Consider the following 18880-nt stretch of genomic DNA (forward strand, 5'->3'; position numbering starts at 1 on the left):
TGAAAATAAATGTTACTTCTTCATTTCAAAAACTACTAAAGAAAATTGCAGCACTTTTGGTACACAGTAAGATGCACATTGCATCAGCAATGAAAATTTACTTTGTGAGATGGTTTTGTGGCTTTCTCAGTTCTACTGAAATGGATCCAAATATTTACATGTGCTATTTTATTAATAAGTATTTTGCCATCTGTGTCAAAGTAGTATTGCACAGATGTTCAGGAATAACTTTGGTTGTGAGTAAATATTAGAGGAAGATTGAGTTTTTCTCCAAATGATGCTGATAGAATTTTTTTTATCATAGTTTAAGATGTCAGAAATAGTTGTTGTTTTAAAGTTATACCAACTTAACAGTGCTTGATGAAGCTTAAAATGACTATAAGGGCACAGAGAAAGGTGGAAATTTATGACTACATTCAAAACTAGGACTTTCAGCCAATTCATTATTTTCTTCTGGAGAGATTCCACATCATCAAGTAGAAGTTCAAAATCTGAAATAGAGCAAACTCATGGCCTTAATAATACAGGTAGATTCTGTGCCCTTCACTTACTTTCTGCCCCTTGACTCAGGTCCAAGAATTGTATCACTGAGAAAGTTAGGTAGTCATACCTATAGTCAGTGCCTTTGTACCTATTCAAGGATTATCTTTGTTGCTTCCTCTGAAAAGAACAGAGAAGAAAGGACTTTGAGAAATGCATTGCATCCAAGGAGAAAGTTAGGTTATCCCAATAGGCATTATAGGTATGGTAATATGTGACTAGAGACAATAGTACTCAGTGTGTGTGTGTGTGTGTGTGTGTGTGTGTGTGTGTGTGTGTGTGTGAGTGATACTTATTAGAGCAGGATCAGAGGACCAACATTTTAGCCGAATGAAGTGCTCTACGTGAATGCCTGCTATTCAATAGAATTCAGGCCTGTGGTTGTTCACAATCTACTTTTCAACAGGGAAGAATTGACACTTTCTGCTAAAAAACCAGGTTATCAGTAAGATCAAGAGCTAAGAGTGAGTTTTATGACCTATTTGTTGAGTGTCACTACTCTTCAGTAGATTTTTATCATACTTTCCAATTGGTAACAAGCAATAGCAGCAATAACAAAGTCAAACTTGGTTTGGATAATGAGAACTTGACACAGGAAGTGAAAGCCTCAGAGATAAAGCAAATGTAGAACAATGAATTAATACATAAACAAGAAAAATATTTTAGGAAAATTTTTGTCATCCTTACAAATGCATTGATTGACCTAGAAGCCTTAAAATTGAAGAAGTTTAAATGCAAATGACTGAAAATAAGAAAATGTAAAGAAGGAAGCAACAAATGTCATCAGATTTGTAGCAAGTAAAATGAAGAAACATTCCTAGAATGCAGGGGTGCAGGAAAAATGAGAAAATTATGAGGTCTTAGAAAAAAAGACCAACATGGAAAAGAAAAATCAAACATGCAGGTAAGTATTGTGAAAAAATAGAAAAAGGATTAATAAAAGAAAAGCAGTCATCAAAGAATCATCAGGGAGAAAACCTTGGTCAAGAAAGATAAGAGTTTCATAATTCTAGTTTTCATTTGCTAAACTGTAAGTTTTCTGCATATTGCATCAGAATTTCCTATTTTTAAAAGTTAGGAAAATCAAGTGCTGAACAAAGATTATTTTGAATCAGAGAGTTTTGGGGGTTTGTTTGCTTGAATGTTGTTTAGTGCTTCATGTTTCAAGATTATAAAAGTTTGGTCTATTCAGGCTTTCTTGTTTTCCTTAAACAATTTTGGTAATTTGTATTAATCTAAAAAAACTATCAATGCTGAGTAATTGTCCTTGCATGAACAGACATTTAGAAAAAAATACTTGAAGTCAATGCACCAGTGGAATAATTAAGTGATTTTTGCCTCTTTTCTAACATATAAAATAATCATACATTATTGGTCAATTAAAGATTTTATGGAAATATACTTAAAAGTGCACAAATAATAGGTGAACAACTCAATTAATTATCACAAACTCCACAAACGTGTAATTTGAGTGTAACACTCAAATTAGTAATTAAAATCTAACCAACAAAATTGAAAGTTTCTTTTTCTTTTCTTTCTAATCATAAATCTCAATCTTCTTTAAGGTAACCATTTTCTTAAATTCTAATACTGTACATTATTTTAGATTTTTTGAATTTTATATGAATGGACTGATAGAATTTATATTTGTTGTGTGACTTCTTGATCTCAATATTATTTTTATGTGATTTCTGTGTATAGCAGTAATTTAATTTTCAATTACGGCCAGTCGGTGGGGCACCATGTATGTGAACATTTCTGTTGGATATACATCACTTATATGTAACTTATATGTTCATTTTTAGTAGATAGCTGATAATTTTCTGAACTGGTATACAAATTTATATTCCCACCAGCAGAGGATATGAATTCTAGTTACCCTGTATCCTTACAACACTTGGTAATTATCAGAGATTTTTATTTTAACCATTCTGGGGGATGTGCTGTGCTATCCTGTTGTGGTTTAACTAACATTTCCATAATGACTGATAATTGTGGTGTTGCTACCTCAGATCAACAATTCCCTTGGTACTCCTGAATTAAAAAGCAAATGAAGATTTAGAGGAGATATTAAGAAAGGTGGTAGCCTTATTCACCTCCACTGAATGAAGATTTGATCTAAAGTGAACTAAAGTTGCCCTTTACCTAGGAAATTTTTTAAAGTATGTAATAACATGTGTTATTAAATGTGTACAACTCCAGTAGTCTCATTCAACTTAAAATACAACTTACCAATTTGGCTGAACTTTTACTTTCCCTTAAGCAAATTAATACAATGCAATCTATCAATTCTGTCTTGTTTCATTGGGTACAAACCAATCTAATGACAGTAGAATCACAGCTGAATGGTGACAACTAGAGTTTGTTGCAGGAGAGCGATTGCATACTCCATTTCTATGTTGGGAAAACATTATTTGTCCAGCCATTTGAAACTAGGGATAGCACATGGGCAATAGGCATGAAAAGAATCTAGGAGGGCAGCGTTCATGTCAGATTTTGACAGAGGGTCTAGGTTTTTCACCTACGCAGCAAGTGTGACAGCTCCATCACTTTCCAGGCATTTCCTCTGGTGGGCTATGCAATGGTTCATTTGCTTCCAGCACTATTAGTTTCCAAACAGTATGAGAGGTTGGTGGATATGTTATTGAGATAATTTAGATGTGCATTAACTGATACTAAGTTGTGAAATGGCATGCTTTATTTTTAATGAAACCATATTATTAGAGATTAGCTAGATCAGATTTGTGGTTGCCAGAGTTGAGGGTAGGTGGTGGGGGAAGTTGGATGAATGTGATCAAATGGCACAAACTTCAAGTTATAAGATAAATAAGTCCTGGAGTTGTAATGTACAACATGAGTATAGTTAATACTATTGTATGGTATATTTGAAAATTGTTAAGAGGCTAGATGTTAAGAGTTCTTGGCACAAGGATAAAAAACATTTTTTTTTCTTTTTTTGTATCTATATGAGATGATAGGTATTAGTGTGACACTATATGTGTAAATCAAGTCCTTATGCTGTATATCCTAAAATTACACAATGCTGTAATAATATTCCAATAAAACTAGGGAAAAAAGAACTTAGATAATCCAACCAAATGCACTTTTTATTGCAATAAAATGTACATAATATAAAATTTACTATTTTAACCATTTTTTTAGTGTATAGTTTTGTGGTAGTGAACACCTTCCCATTGTTGTGCAACTGTTACCTCATCCATCTCCATAACTCTTCCATATACCAACCTCAATCACATTCAGACATTCTACTCCTGTATCGTTTCATAGATAGATAGATAGATAGATAGATAGATAGATAGATAGATGATATAGTGTGTATCCATTAACAGATTTACAATTACTTTTTATGAATTTGTCTTTCAATCTTTGAGAAAACCAAGTGTGAAATTACAAACCAAAATTACAATACTGTTATTTATATTTGTTTGTATATTAACTTTTACCAGAGAATCAGTAGGCTCTTCATGTCAACATAATCCCTACTACATTATTTGCTACATTATAATGTGATTGAAGGGAGAAAAAGCTGAGATTAAGAGTCAACCAAGTTGAAGTTATTTTTATTGGTGGATCAAGTCATTTTATTTTTGTCTCTGTGTATTAGCACCAGAGTTATTTGGAATTAATTCTTGGTAAGCAATAATTTTAGTAATGTTTAATCAATATCTACTGCCATTCCCATGATTAAGCAATATGCATGTGATATAGTGTTGTCTGGGTAATTACACTTATGCCTTCTGTTAGATTTAATGTAAGAAAGGAAACTGGAAAATCAAGAAACAACTTGGTAAAATCAGTGCTCTACTAAAAGTCTAAGCTGTTAATAAATTTTCCATAACCATATTCTCACCCTAAAATAAAAACCTGACAAATGGCCTTAACTAAGAATTTCTGAAAACATTTTAAACAAAAGATTAAAGAGATTTGAAAGAAAATATGGAGATTATAATCCATTCATTTAGGCATGTCCATTTTCCCCAAGTTGTACCCTGATGTCATTTATGGATTTTCCTGGAAACATGGCTTTCAAAACAGGACCACCTATAATTAGTTTTACATAAAGTGAATTGTATGTTCAACCTGTGCTAAAGAAACAAAAATCACTGGACATGATAGTCATGTAAAGCAAATTAAAAAACCCATTAGTGGGAATTATTAATAAGGGAATATATGAATTCCCATCCATCTTAAACAGCCATAACATAAAACTTAGATGTATTTTATATTCATGTATGTTTATTCTTCAAGAAAAATGAACACATACAAGCCCTTCTGAACATATTATTATTATTTTCCTGGTAGAAAAAAGAAAGAAAAGTAGTTATATTGTAACACTGGAATGGAATTTATGCCAATCACTACAAAGCTTAGATTCTGTGATACACAGAATTCCTTTGCTTATTTAGTTAGAAGGAAAAAAATAGCAAACTTTGTGCTATGAAATCAGGGTTCATGGCATAGACTAGTAGGATTGTGAAGTAGGAAAAGTTTCCTTGAACAGAATGGCAGTTTCTTTCAAACTCTGAATGTTAGGAAAATGTGTTATCTTGATGGAATCTACAGAAAGTCTTAGCAAGATGTTGATGCAGAAAATTCGTAGAAACATTTGTGATACAATACTACTGATGGATTCTTGTCTTATAGAGGCATAATATGAGTACATTAAAGTGAAAATAAGTTTGTTTCCTGTAACTTCAAATGAAGAAAAAATAATCATCTTTATTAGGACAGGAAGAAGTGAATATAAGACACCGTAAATGTATATGTTCCACTGAATTTTTTTCCTATCAGCTGTACTCAATTGAAACAGCTAACATAGACTCCAACTAATTTCATTAAATCACTATTTAATTCCTTCACTTCTTTTTTTTAATCATTGAATTATAAAACTTTCTGATAGCTCAATTTGGCTCCTCTCCCCCACAGAAGCCATATCAACTGAGTGTTTTTTCATACAACTGCACATGCTCAAGGACATACACACATATATTTGTCTGTAAATTCAAGCAAAAGTCCATGATTTTGCATTTACGGCAGCTCAGACGCCGTTCTACAAACCATTCTCTTCTAACTTCAAGGCTAAATCTTTTCTATTTAATTCGTGTAACTTGGTTATTTTCTCAGCAGAAGTGAAAGTACTAATATACCTATAATCCAGACTATCTATAGGCCACATTAGAAGATAGATGAGTGTTTTCTTCATCTTCACTTTAAACAAAATATTTTATTTATTTATTTGAGAGAGAGAGAGAGAGGGAGAGAGAGAACAAGCAGAGGAAGCAGAAGGCAGAGGGAGAGGGAGAAGCAGCCTCTCAGAAGAGCAGAGAGCCCCATGTGGGCTCTATCCCAGGACCCTGAGATCATGACCTGAGCTAAAGACATTTGCTTAGCTAACTGAGCCACCCAGGTGCCCTCATTTTCACTTCTATTCCTTTTTTCAATGTGATTGTTTATTTTGTTTTGTTTTTGTTTTGTTTGTTTTTGCCTTGTGATCCAATGTCTTTTCCTCTGACATCTCACTCCTTTAATAAATCAATTATATTTTAGGCATCTGATAAAAAGAATTTGATAAATTACTTCATATTAAATTGAAACTAATGGTTTGGCTCTACTTATAATAGCATTTTCCATTAGTAAGGAATACTGCAGATCTATGCAAGGGATTATAGGCTCTCATGGCAGAAAGTAGAGGTGATATTTACTTACTCTAAAATTTGTGTAATCCTAAAATTTGTTGTTTAAACCCAGAAATCCTTGATAGTGAAAAGAGCACTATTAATAATTGCATGGGGATAGCAGTGTACACTGGAACTGTGCCTGGCAAACCAGAGCAGATGGTTCCCCAACCTACAATGTCATTTTCTAGCCCTAGGCTTCTCCATCCAGAGTATCCAGCCCTTCATGTGGTTCCCACAGTTCGCAGACATATGCTGTTTTGTAAAACTTCAGATCAAACTAAATGGAGAGTATTGCTCATTAAGGTGTCCCTGAGATGACTTAGAAATTTTAGGATAGGCAATTTTCCAAATTTTAGTACAGAAAATATGGTCAGTATTAGTATAGTACATGGTTAGTACAGTATGCGGTCCCTTGCAAAATGCACTGAACTTATTGTCTACTCGTTTCTACTTTTCAAAAGTCAAGTTATTGTATAAATCATGCTACTTCATTGCACCTCTACTCTTTCTATAGAGCGGTGGGGAAAATAATTAAAATAGAGGATGCTTAAAGATATTTCCAGTACTGATATTCTAGGAGTCTAAGCAGGTGTTATGATAAGCTTTCCTGTTTCCAATAAATAACATCACAAACTAAAAAATTCATTTATAAACAATTAATATGAATTTTCAGATCCCTTTTATAATGATTGAAAAATGACAGAAACCTTCAACTTCATTTTTCTCCATTTATTATATTTGTTCATGCACCAAGTGTGCTTGATTTCTATGGAAAATGAGATGCTACTGAAAACTCCAGCATAAGATTTTTTGGTGAGAGTATGATCAATGTTAGTGCAACATGTGACCCTGCAAATTGATCATGAAATGAAAATAAGGACACTAGTTTTTGTTTTATTGATTCCTAAAATATGATTTAAGACATATTGTCTCTAATAATTCCATATTATTCACACTGAAAGAAGAATATCATTTGGGGAACTCTGGGATGGCTTCTAACAATAAAAATGACCATATCATTGTTTCTCTTTACCTATGCAGTAATGGGTAGAGTTAGGTTCTCTGGGAGGTTCATTCACTTTCTGTGGCTTTAAGATAAAAAACTAGCATGAGTTAGAACTAAGGTTAAGCAAAGATAAATATAAATACTGGTTTTAAGTTAAGGAAACTTTGGAATAGAACCAAAACAGGTTTTAGAAGCTGACAGATCACACTTCAAATTTTGACCCCACTGATAATGGCTTTGTAATCTTAGACCCAATTACGTGTCTTCTTTGAGCCTTAGTTCCCTCACATGTAAAATAGACTATTGATATTTGAGTCATGGAATAGTTGAGAAAATTGTATAAGTAAGTAGAGCTGTTGCAGTCACTATAAGGTTATAGATCTCATGCCATTAATTGTTTCTTGCTTGAGAATCTTGGACAAATACAATCACAAACTGCTACTTCAAATACTTGTCTTTAGTCTTGGTCTATTTCTTAATCTTTGTCTGTATTAGACTTTTATAAACTATCCCCATGCCCTTGGTACCTCCCACCCCAAATAAAATAATTAAATGACACTAATTTGCAAGCTCTGTTGATGTCAGACTAGCTGATGTATCAGCTGATGGGAGTGATTCCTATATTTCAAGACACCAGTACCAAATATTTGATACTCAATAGAGCAATTACATTGCATCCTAAAGAATCCAACGTTCATTTTTTATTTTTTTTTTAGTTTTTTAGTCATTTGTAATAAAAAGAAATGGATATGTGTCTAGCTTAAGTCATGGATACTTTATTTAATGCAAAATGTGTTACGATATTTGGCAAAATAAATGAAAATATAAGATCCCCTACAAGGCTAGAAAACACCATTTCCTACAAATCCCCCAAATAACTGACAGTGAGGGATGAATGGTGGGGGGAGAACGTGGAGGCTATGAAAAGACTACTTGCATAGTACTTTAGGCTCCCACTGAGGTCGATCAAGAATTGTCTTATTATCTCAACATTGTGTAATACGTTCCAAATGCCCATCTGGAATATTATTTTGATTTGTATTCCTTTAGAAACAACTTCAATTTCCAGTACTATCTTCTATCATTTTATGTTGTTATAGAGGTGAATCACATATTTGTGGCAGATTAGATTTCTCTTTGTATTGGGGGAAAAAAAGAAAAGGAAGATGACAAGGAAAGAGAAACAGGAGTGGATTTGTGCCCAGATGTTTAGGATCATACTATAGTTGCAATGCTATCTAGGTACTTTTAACCTATGGAGATTATTTTTTTTAATTCATCAACTTTTAAAATGAATTTTTAATAAAATTATAGTTAAGAGGGAAAGAGACATGGAGTCCTAGACATTTTTAATCTATTTGCATTATGAATCTCTTCTTAGCCTTTTGGCTAAGATCTAGTGTATTTGCATTATGAGGTGAAATTCTTGATAACTTTTTTTTTAAGTTTTTACTTAAAATACAATTAACATACAGAGTAATATTAGTTTCAGGTGTACAAAACAGTGATTCATCACTTCCATACATCACCCAGTGCTCATTACAGCAAGCATACTCCTTAATCCGCATCACCTATTTAACTCATCCCCACCTCATCTTCTGTCTGGTTACCATTAGTTTGCTCTCTATTGTTAGGAGTCGGCTTCTTGGTTTGCCTCTCTCTCTCTCTCTCTCTCTCTTTGTTTTTCCCTTTACAATGTTTAGAGCAGCATTATCTACAATAGCCAAATTATGGAAATAGACCAAATGTCCATCAACTGATGAATGGATAAAGAAAAGGATACACAGTGGAATATTAGTCATTAAAAGAATGAAATCTCACCATTTGCCACAACATGGTTGGAGCTAGAGGGTATTATGAAAAGGAAAATAGGTCAGTCAGACAAATATCATGTGATTTCACTCATATGGAATTTAAGAAAGATAACTTTTCTTAACTCTCACCCCACCCTCCCCTCCCTGTAACTTGTCCTGGAGACTAGGAGAAATATCTTATTTTAGATCCCTTCTCAAATACCCATACACTAAAGGAATTAATTCCCAAAGGGAAAGTAAAATGTCCTGTCATAAATGTACTGTATTTAACATTGTCTTTTCATTGAAAGAATGTTTTTCTACCTGCATGGCATTAAGATTTTCCGTTTCCTCATTTTTTCCCCACGGCACTCCATTCTTATGTATAATCCTAGTTGCATCTTTCATTTTTAGAAAGTGGCCTATAGTCCAGATTTTAAAAAGCCTTGCTATACTACAAGGCTGTTTTCAGTTTTGGAAAATATGTTTAGATTGGCATAAAGCTAGGTTTTTCTAATAGTTCTCAGAAAGCTTACAAACACACTAATCTTTCACTTGTCCAGAGGTTATTTATTTTGTAACACTGACCACCAAGAACATGGCTAAGATTGTAAAAGGATTCTGAGATTTAAGGAAAATAGGTACCACGACTCATGTGGGTTTTTTCACACAATATATTTTCTCTTATATTAAGCATAAATCTAACTGGTTCTATCATCTGGTTCTCCAGACCGCAAAGAATTAGAAAGGCAGAGTCTGTGTATTTATTTATTTTTTATATGAGCAATCATCTGATTTATAAAAAGATGCAACAACATTTAAAATGATACAAAATAACAATTTCAAAACAACCTCAAAAAATGAATATGTTTAACCATACTCAGCTCATAACAGAGCAAATGGGTAAGAAGAATAATTCACACTATAGGATATTGCTAATATGAACTGGCAACAGGAAAAGTTGGTAAAAGAAGGCAGAGAAACTCCTTTAAGAATTAGAACCGAGGGTCTCCATAATCATCTGGCATCCGCTCAATGCTCTACCTATGGTTAGAAATGTACATGTTGGGATCCCTGGGTGGCGCAGTGGTTTGGCGCCTGCCTTTGGCCCAGGGCGTGATCCTGGAGACCCGGGATCGAATCCCACGTCGGGCTCCCAGTGCATGGAGCCTGCTTCTCCCTCTGCCTATGTCTCTGCCTCTCTCTCTCTCTCTCTCTGTGACTATCATAAATAAATAAAAAAAAAAGAAAAAAAAAAGAAAAGAAATGTACATGTTGGGAACTCCAGGAATCTTCAGGATCTTTCCTGTAAGGTCCCAGTCAACTGTGGCCACAATATAACACTCGTGCTGAGTTACTCTCTGTACTAAGCCTTCATCTGCATAGGTTCTTTTGTGTGTGCATGGCAATCTTTCTAATCTTGGATCCTTGGTAATCCTTAGAGCCACTCGATACTTTTGCCCCAGTTTCTCAGTTTCAGCCATTACACATTCAGTTATACAAGCATACACTTGGCATACAGACAGACCATCATTGACTGTACTAAATCAAGTTTGGCTTTAATGGAAAAGTTGATAAAGTTGGTATCAACCACGATGTGGTAAGGTGTGCCCAGCTATGTGTTATATTGGAAGAATAAGCAGGAAGGATGTTGGGGGACTTCTCTCTTTCCTTGAGTGTGCTGGGATCTTTCTTTTCTTTCTTTCTTTCTATGTTTGAATCTATTCTCTCCATGGTTGCATACTTTCTTGCTTTCTTTTGCTTCCCTATGTTCATGCTATACTCTTGTTTCTTCATGACAGAGTCTGTTTAAAGTAAATGTACTGGCAGTGTCAAAAAGGACAGCTTACAGAACAGTAATGGAGACACTCAAATGTACAGATTAGAAAATTTACAAAAATGAAATTACTGTTATATTGAAGTAAATCCCTTAGATGCCAAAAAAATAAGTATATGTCTAGTTTATTGTGTTTATGTCTAGTTTATCGTGTTTAAGAAAAATATGAATATGTGATATCCTTTTTAAAAAGAAATTGATGCAAGTCAGCTGCTGATTTTTTCTGAATGTTTTGTTCCATGTTTATAATTTGTCATATACAACTTACGCAGGTATTTTCTTTGAAAGTAAATAGATAAACGTACTGTCTTCACTTCAAATTGCAAAGGACATACGATTATATTATAATAGTATAGAAATTTTAAGTCCTCCATATATTTCTACTCTTTTAAGAATACCAGATGATCATGTATTCATTTGATAAACACGGTATTTTCTGAGAATCTTCTATGGACCAGGAACATCGATTCTAAGAATACAACTGTGAAAAAAATATTAGCTGCACGTGGAGGAGCAAAAGTCTATATTTGACCCTAGGTCCACACCAGTTTCATACTGAATGTCTCTTTACCCACTCACAAACATTCAATGAGGTAATACAAATGGAATTTTGTGGCACTTAGGAGAGGCTTACTCAGTCTTCACTGATATTGATTCAATTCACAGTTCCATTTATTCTTCTCCACAACCCAATGAGGTGAGGATTACTACCATCCTTATAGACCATCCACAGGTTACTAAATATCTTGAACTCAGATTCATCACCTATAAACTAGTTATATAAATATCTAGTTTACGGGATTATTGTGAAGATTCAAGAAAAACAATTACATGTGAAATATACACTATTTGCTTTGAGTGTGCTCCATCCTAATCTTTCATTTTTTATTTTATTTATTTTAATTCCAGTGCAGTTAAGATAGAGTGCTATATTAGTTTCAGGTGTACAATACAGTGGTTCAACAATTCCATATTTTACTCACTGCTGATCAAGATAAGTGTATTCTTAATCCCCTTCACCTATTTCACCCATCCCCCTATCCACCTCTCCTCTGGTAGGCCTCTGTTCTCTGTACATTAGAGTCTGTTTTTTTGGTTTGTCTCTCACTTTTTCCTTTGTTCATTTGTTTTGTTTCTTAAATTGTACATATGAGTGAAATTATATGGTATTTGTCTTTTTTTGACTCGATTATTTTCCTTACCATTACACTCTCTATACTCATCCATGTTGTTGCAAATGGCAATATTTCATTATTTTTTATGGATGTAACATCTCTTCTTCATTTATTTGTCTATTGATAGGAAATTGGACTGCTTTTACACTTTGAATCTTGTAAATGATGCTGCAATAAACATATAAAGGTACATATATCCTTTCAAATTAGAAGTGAGATTACTAGGTCGTAAAGTTGTACTTTTAATTTTTTGAGAAACCTCTGTATTGTCTTCCACAGTACTTACACCAGTTTGCATTCCCATGAATAGTGCACAAGGGTTCCTTTTCCTCCACACCCTTGCCAACATTTGTTGTTTCTTGAGTTTTTTATTTTAGTCATTCTGACAGGTGTGAGATGATATGTCACTGTAGTTTTGATTTGCATTTCCCTGATAATGAGTGATGTTGAGCCTCTTTTCATGTATCTGTTGATCATCTGTATGTCTTCTTTGGAGAAATGTCTGTTCATGTCTTCTGCCCATTTTTTATTGGATTACTTGTTTCTGGGGTGTTGAATTGTGTCAGTTTTTTATATATATATTTTGGGTACTATCCCTTTATGTGATATGCCATTTGTAATTATCTTCTCTTATTCAGTAAGCTGTCTTTTAGTTATGTTGGTTGTTTGCTTTGCTGTGCAGAAGCCTTTTATTTTGATGAAGTCCCAGTAGTTAATTTTTGCTTTTGTTTGCCTTGCCTCAGGAAACATTACTAGAAAAATATTGCTACAGCTGATTTCAGAAAAATTACTGCCTGTGTTCTCTTCTAGGATTTTGAAGATTTCAGGTCTCACAGTTAGATGCTTAATCCATTTTTTGTTGTTGTTTTGTTAGGATGAGCATTTTATTTTATGTTTTATTTATTTTTAAGTGTGTATTTAAATTCCAGTTAGTTAACATATAGCATAATATCATTTTCAGGTTTACATTTTGTTTGGTGTAAGAAAGTGGTCCAGTTTCATTATTTTACATGTAACTGTCCAGTTTTCCCAGCACCATATATTGAAGAGACTGACTTTTTCCCATTGGATATTCTTGCCTCCTTTGTCAAAGATAAACTGACCATATAATTATGGGTGTATTTCTGGATTTTCTGTTCTTTTCTTTTGATCTATAGGTCTATTTTTGTGCCAGTACCATACTGTTTTGATTACTATAGCTTTGTAGTATAACTTAAAGTTTGAAATTGTGATACCTCCAGCTTTGCTTTTATTTTTCAAGATTGCTTTACTATTTGGGGTCTTTTGTGGTTCCATGCAAATTTTAGGATTGTTTGTTTTAGCTCTGTGAGAAATGCTGGTGGTATTTTGATAGGGATTGCCTTAAATGTGTAGTTTCCTTTGGGCAGTATAAACAATATAGCAATATTTTTTTTTCTTCCAATCCATGAGCATGGATTTTCTGTCTTCTATTTCTTTCTTCAATGTTTTATAGTTTTCAGAGTACAGATCTTTCACCTCTTTGGTTAAGTTTATTCCTAGGTATTTTATTAATTTTGGTGCAACTGTGAGTGGGATTGATTCCTTAATTTCTCTTTCTGCTGCTTCATTATTAGTGTATAGAAATGAAATGAATTTCTGTACATTGACTTTGTACGCCATGACTTTACTGAATTCATTTATCAGTTCTAGTGACTTTGATGGAGTCTTTTGGGTTTTCTATATAAATTGTCATGTCATCTAGAAATAGTGAAAATTTTACTGATTCCTTACCAGTTTGAAAGCCTTCCATATCTTTTTGTTGTCTGATTGCTGTGCCTAGTGTTGGAATAGAACATACATTTACTGGTGCCAGGATTTTATTTTATGGATAATTATTAAATAAATCACTGTTGTTGCATTGGAATTCTGTACTACAGAATCATATTTCACATTTGGGCTCTATATCTTGTTAACAGCTTACCCCTATTTCCAAAACCCCTAAAAATAGGTAATTTAGACTCTTCATTGCTGCTTTTGACTTGTTCTTTTCTTTAATTTTCACAGTATCTAATTTTGGGGCATTGTTCAAGATGGATGATGTGGTTAGAATGTGTAGCTAAAGATGACCTTCAAGAGCAGGTAGTTGATCTAAATATTTTCAAGAGTAGGATGGGGGAAAATGTGAGGGTGTGTCTATGAAGAGTTAGGTAAACCTGAAAGTGGTCATTAAACAGGAACCAGGAGCAAGAGATCCCAGAGAGAAAGTAACAAGGAAGCACTTACTGGAAAATTACTGGAGTAATTACTGGAGAGGAAAACTTAGGCACCAAGAGGATCAGTGTGATGAGAATTTTAGATCCAAAGCCTCTTGAATTCTTGGCAATATCTCTAGATATGAAAAAAAAAGACATATTAGCAGTGATTCAGTTAATATAACTGAAATGAAGGCATTCTTCATGGTGAGTAAAATAATAGTTTTCCATGAGACAAATAACAAGGTTGAAATTAAAACAATAGGAAATTTAGTTAATCAGTAGGTGGTTTTTGATTTCTGAACACGTGTCTTACACTATATTAGACATGAGGAAGTATAAAAATGTAGTAGAGCATTGATTTAGCCTTCAAGAAATTTGTAATACAGTTGGAGAAGTATCATTCTTCATTCTAGAGAAATAATATATATATATATATATATATATATATATATATATATAAAACTTCAGAGAAGTATTTGTGACAAATTGTTTGTTTGCTTCTGAGACATATGACATCTGGTACATTATGTGAACTAAAGCCAAAAGAACAATTTGTTGTTCATCTCTTAAAAGTAATCCTGCCAGTTCATAAATTCACATCAAGTCAATTTTCCCAATAGTTCTCTCCTTACATGCTATAAACCTGAGCAGCATTGAGAGAAATTGATAATTATAGGCTCCTTTGTAATTTGCCTTGTAAAATCTTCTCATTAAGATTCACTTTGTGGTACCCTGCCTGGATTGCTAATTCTTTTCAATGTGAATTCTTTGGCTGAGTTGTGTTGTTAATCAAAATGTATACCTCCAAGCAACTTTTTCTATAAAGGGCAAAGAAATAGTGATGATACAAGAGAAAAGGAAACCATTAATGTGAAATCTGTAGATAACGTTGCTCCTCTTTTCCCTGGTGGGAAACATAGTTTTAGATTTCTGGAAATAGTATTTACATAAAAACTTTCTTTGTGGCTAGGTGACAATATCGTTATTGACAAGATTATGACATAAGATTTAGTTTCATTAATATATCTTAAGACTTCACTGTTTGCTTTTCCTGCATTTCAGTCCTCTGTGAACAGCCTTTTAAAACTTTTTAAAAACTATACAGTGAGATGTGTAACTGGTCCTGGATAAGAGTAAAGGTTCTGTTCTCATGGAAGGAGAATGCCATACACAGAGACCTTGAGCACTTTTTTTTTTTAAGATTTATTTATTTATGATAGACATAGAGAGAGAGAGAGACATGGGAGGAGGGAGAAGCAGGCTCCACGCCGGGAGCACGACGCGGGACTTGATCCCGGTACTCCAGGATGGCTCCCTGGGCCAAAGGCAGGCGCCAAACCGCTGAGCCACCCAGGGATCCCCTTGAGCACTTTTTTAAAACCATTTTGACAGTTCAAGGTTTCTTTTATCTCCATAGCTTTATACATTTCCATGATACTTGACTGTTTTCTTCTGGAATTAGCTCTGTGAAAGATCATGTTCACTTATGATTGAAGTAGCTATTTAATATTACTTCAGCAATTTCAGGGAAGTGCTCTCTCCTCACAGATTGTAGAAAATGTTTCTTGCTTCCATGGTTCTGGACACTTCCAAACTAAGGAGACACTGAGGAAAAGACAACATTTAGAAAAGAAAGAGTTAACCCACTTTTCTATCTACCCATCCATTTTCCTCTTAGGTTCTTGATTTTAACTGCACCCTGCCCTCATGCATTGATTTTGATTGTGTGCTTTTTTTTTGATCATTTAACAACAAATCTGGTGTTTTTTGTTTCATTTTTTATGAGTATTAACTTTCCTGTGAGCACATTAAGGGAAGGGTAGATTTGTAATCTTTGTCATCATGCAAGCATTTAGGTAGAATATCATACTAATATTCAGATTATTTTGTAAATTAAAATTTTCTTATCAAACATATTGGATTTATTTTAAAAGTGTGTTCCCCACTTGTATATATACTGTTTATCAGTCAGGACAAAGAACTATTTTAATAGTCTATTATGGAACATCAGACATGCAATCCTTGTATTCTAGAAAAATTGTGAACTCAGGATCACTTCAAATGTTAATGTTTTTTGTCCACTCACCAATGCCTCTCACCATGAGTCTCCTGTATAACTCATATTCTCTCTGTGTAGCAAGCATGATGATTTTCTATATGCCAAACAGAAGGGAAATTTAATTTTAAACTTCAGGAAAGAGAAAAGCAATAGAGAAAGTTAGTGAAGGGTTTTTAAAGTATACTAGAAACACCAAAGATAAAAACAAAATGATTTTGGTAATCCTTAGTGCTTGTTCTTAATACTAATGGCTGCATTCTGAAATTCGCCTAAGGAGCCTGAGAGGTGTCGAAAATGTTTCACATTGTGTTCTAGCAGATGGTTAAGTAGTGTTTTTTTCCTCCAACTCATTCATCTAAAGCTCTTTCATCTGTATTAAAATTGTCCCAAAGGAAAAAATAAGTTTCAGAAATGTTTGTGATCCTTTATTTTTTTTGGGGGGGAAATCCATTTTCTATGATTTCTGTCAAGTGCAAAAACCTATTTAAAGGAATTAACTGTGATAATTCACTGCTTTGAACTGATTTCTTTTGTGGTATTGCTTCCCACACTTTCATTTTATTTCATTCAATTTGAGTGTCTTTATCTTGAGGTTTTATGATCAAAAATCTATACAAAGTATATATATTATGTGTGTATTCTAAATACCAAAAATCTACTTAAAATGCAACCTTTGAGCACCTACTTTTATTAGACTTCCCCATCTCTACTCCACCCTCTGATGTCCATCTCTTGCCTGCTCATTGATCATTTAAATACATTATACAGCAGGGTTTATATCAACCCTTGTCAAAATTCTGTTTGAGTTCACTGTTTGAATATGATGTGTGTTGGAGGCTGGTGAGTAACATGTGCTGCTTAAAATTAAGTACAAGTGTTGAAAAACAATTTTAACAAAGTATCACAAGAAAACTAACAAATATAAGGAAAGGAAAATTAACTTGTATTTTTTTGTACTGAAATTTGTTATTTGTGAATCTAAGAATCTGAAAGTTAATAATGTAAGATAATAAGACTAATGTCTTAACCAGAAATTAAATCCTTCCATGTGTGCTTTAAAACAAACAAAAAAAAAAAAGATTTTATTTATTTATTCATGAGGGACACACAGAGAGAGAAGCAGAGACATAAGCAGGCTCCACACAGGGAGCCCGATGTGGGACTTGATCCCATGACCCCAGGATGATGCCCTGAGCCACAGGCAGATGCTCAACCGCTGAGCCACCCAGGTGTCCAACCTGTGGGCTTTTCAAGTGTTTTCTCTACTTCTGGTGGCACTTATTATTCAATACTGATTTTGATATGTTTTATAAGAGCCTATTTCCAAGCCCTTCTTCCATGTTAATCTTTATAGTCCTCTAACTTCACCAATCCAACCATGAATGCAGGTAGACTGCAGGACAGCTGTAGCCAAAATCAAAGGCATGTATCAATATTCAATATCTACATGATTCAGAAGAGCCATATAAAGGATTTTTTTTGATGGCACTAATATGAAACAACTGTAATGTCACTGGCACTCAGTATAGAATTAAGATACTGTTTAAATAACATGCCATAAGCTCCGAAGGTGGTTGCCAGAGTAGTTCCAAAAGTATCTTGAGCAGCAAGAGCATCAATGAAATAAAGGGCTCAACACACATTTGGGTGAATGTGTTTCAGTGTCAGCAAGAATATGGTAAGATTTTCTAGAAATATAAATTGGACCATTTTACGCCTCTTAAATTTTTCAGATTCCCTGTAATCTATGTAGTGATCTTAAACTTTAAGTAACTCTAAAAACAAAGAAGAGCAAACATGAAATTTCTTTGTCTTGAAATTAAAAAATGTATCTGAATGATTTACTTACTTCACAATTTAAGAGACTGTTTTAGAATTTTACTATCAAGCAGAACAGATAGACCAAAAAATTGCATATTTCCCCTGTATATTTTAATATTGCACTGATAGTACCTTCAGCATTCATCCATTCATCCATTCTGTTCATCCAAAAAAATATCAGTTGAATACTTGCTCTTCAATATAGAGTATTAAATGATGAAATTGTATATGCCTCACTATATTTTATCTCTTTATATGACTATCTTAATAAATTTAATTTTTTGAGAGCAAGGACTCTTTATATTCACTCTCATATTCTAATGACTAGCATAATGCTCAGAACATAGAAGATGCTGAGAAAATATTCAATAAGTAAAAATGTTTGTTAATAATTATTTATAAAAGCTTATGGTACATTATACATTACCCTTTGAGTTCTTAGTCCAGTATCATCCCCCTCAAATCTGCCATGTGTTTTTTTGAGTCATTGATCTTAAATGCAAATCCAAAACTCTCCTCAGTTTGATATATTTGGCTGATATCTGGCCTTTCCAAGTTTTGCACCAGAAAGTCCAAAAGTGTACATTGTAAGAAAGACATGTAAGACCTTTGATTGTCTTATGCCTGTTCTCACAGTTTAAATTTCTACAACTCTCATCCACTCCATTACATTCCATTTTGTTTCACAACTATTTATGCATGATTTTTTATTTAGCCTAGACTTTCCTTCTCTC

The 18880-nt window shown here is 33.6% G+C and overlaps 1 pseudogene; it reads right to left on the bottom strand.

Annotated features, from left to right (window-relative positions):
- Nucleotides 1–10033: 10033 nt before the first annotated feature.
- On the bottom strand, nucleotides 10034–10814 carry LOC129494578 (rRNA-processing protein FCF1 homolog; annotated as a pseudogene).
- Nucleotides 10815–18880: the final 8066 nt, after the last annotated feature.

Source organism: Nyctereutes procyonoides, unplaced genomic scaffold, assembly GCF_905146905.1.
Source record: "Nyctereutes procyonoides isolate TBG_1078 unplaced genomic scaffold, NYPRO_anot_genome, whole genome shotgun sequence".
NCBI classification, from domain to species: Eukaryota; Metazoa; Chordata; class Mammalia; order Carnivora; family Canidae; genus Nyctereutes; species Nyctereutes procyonoides.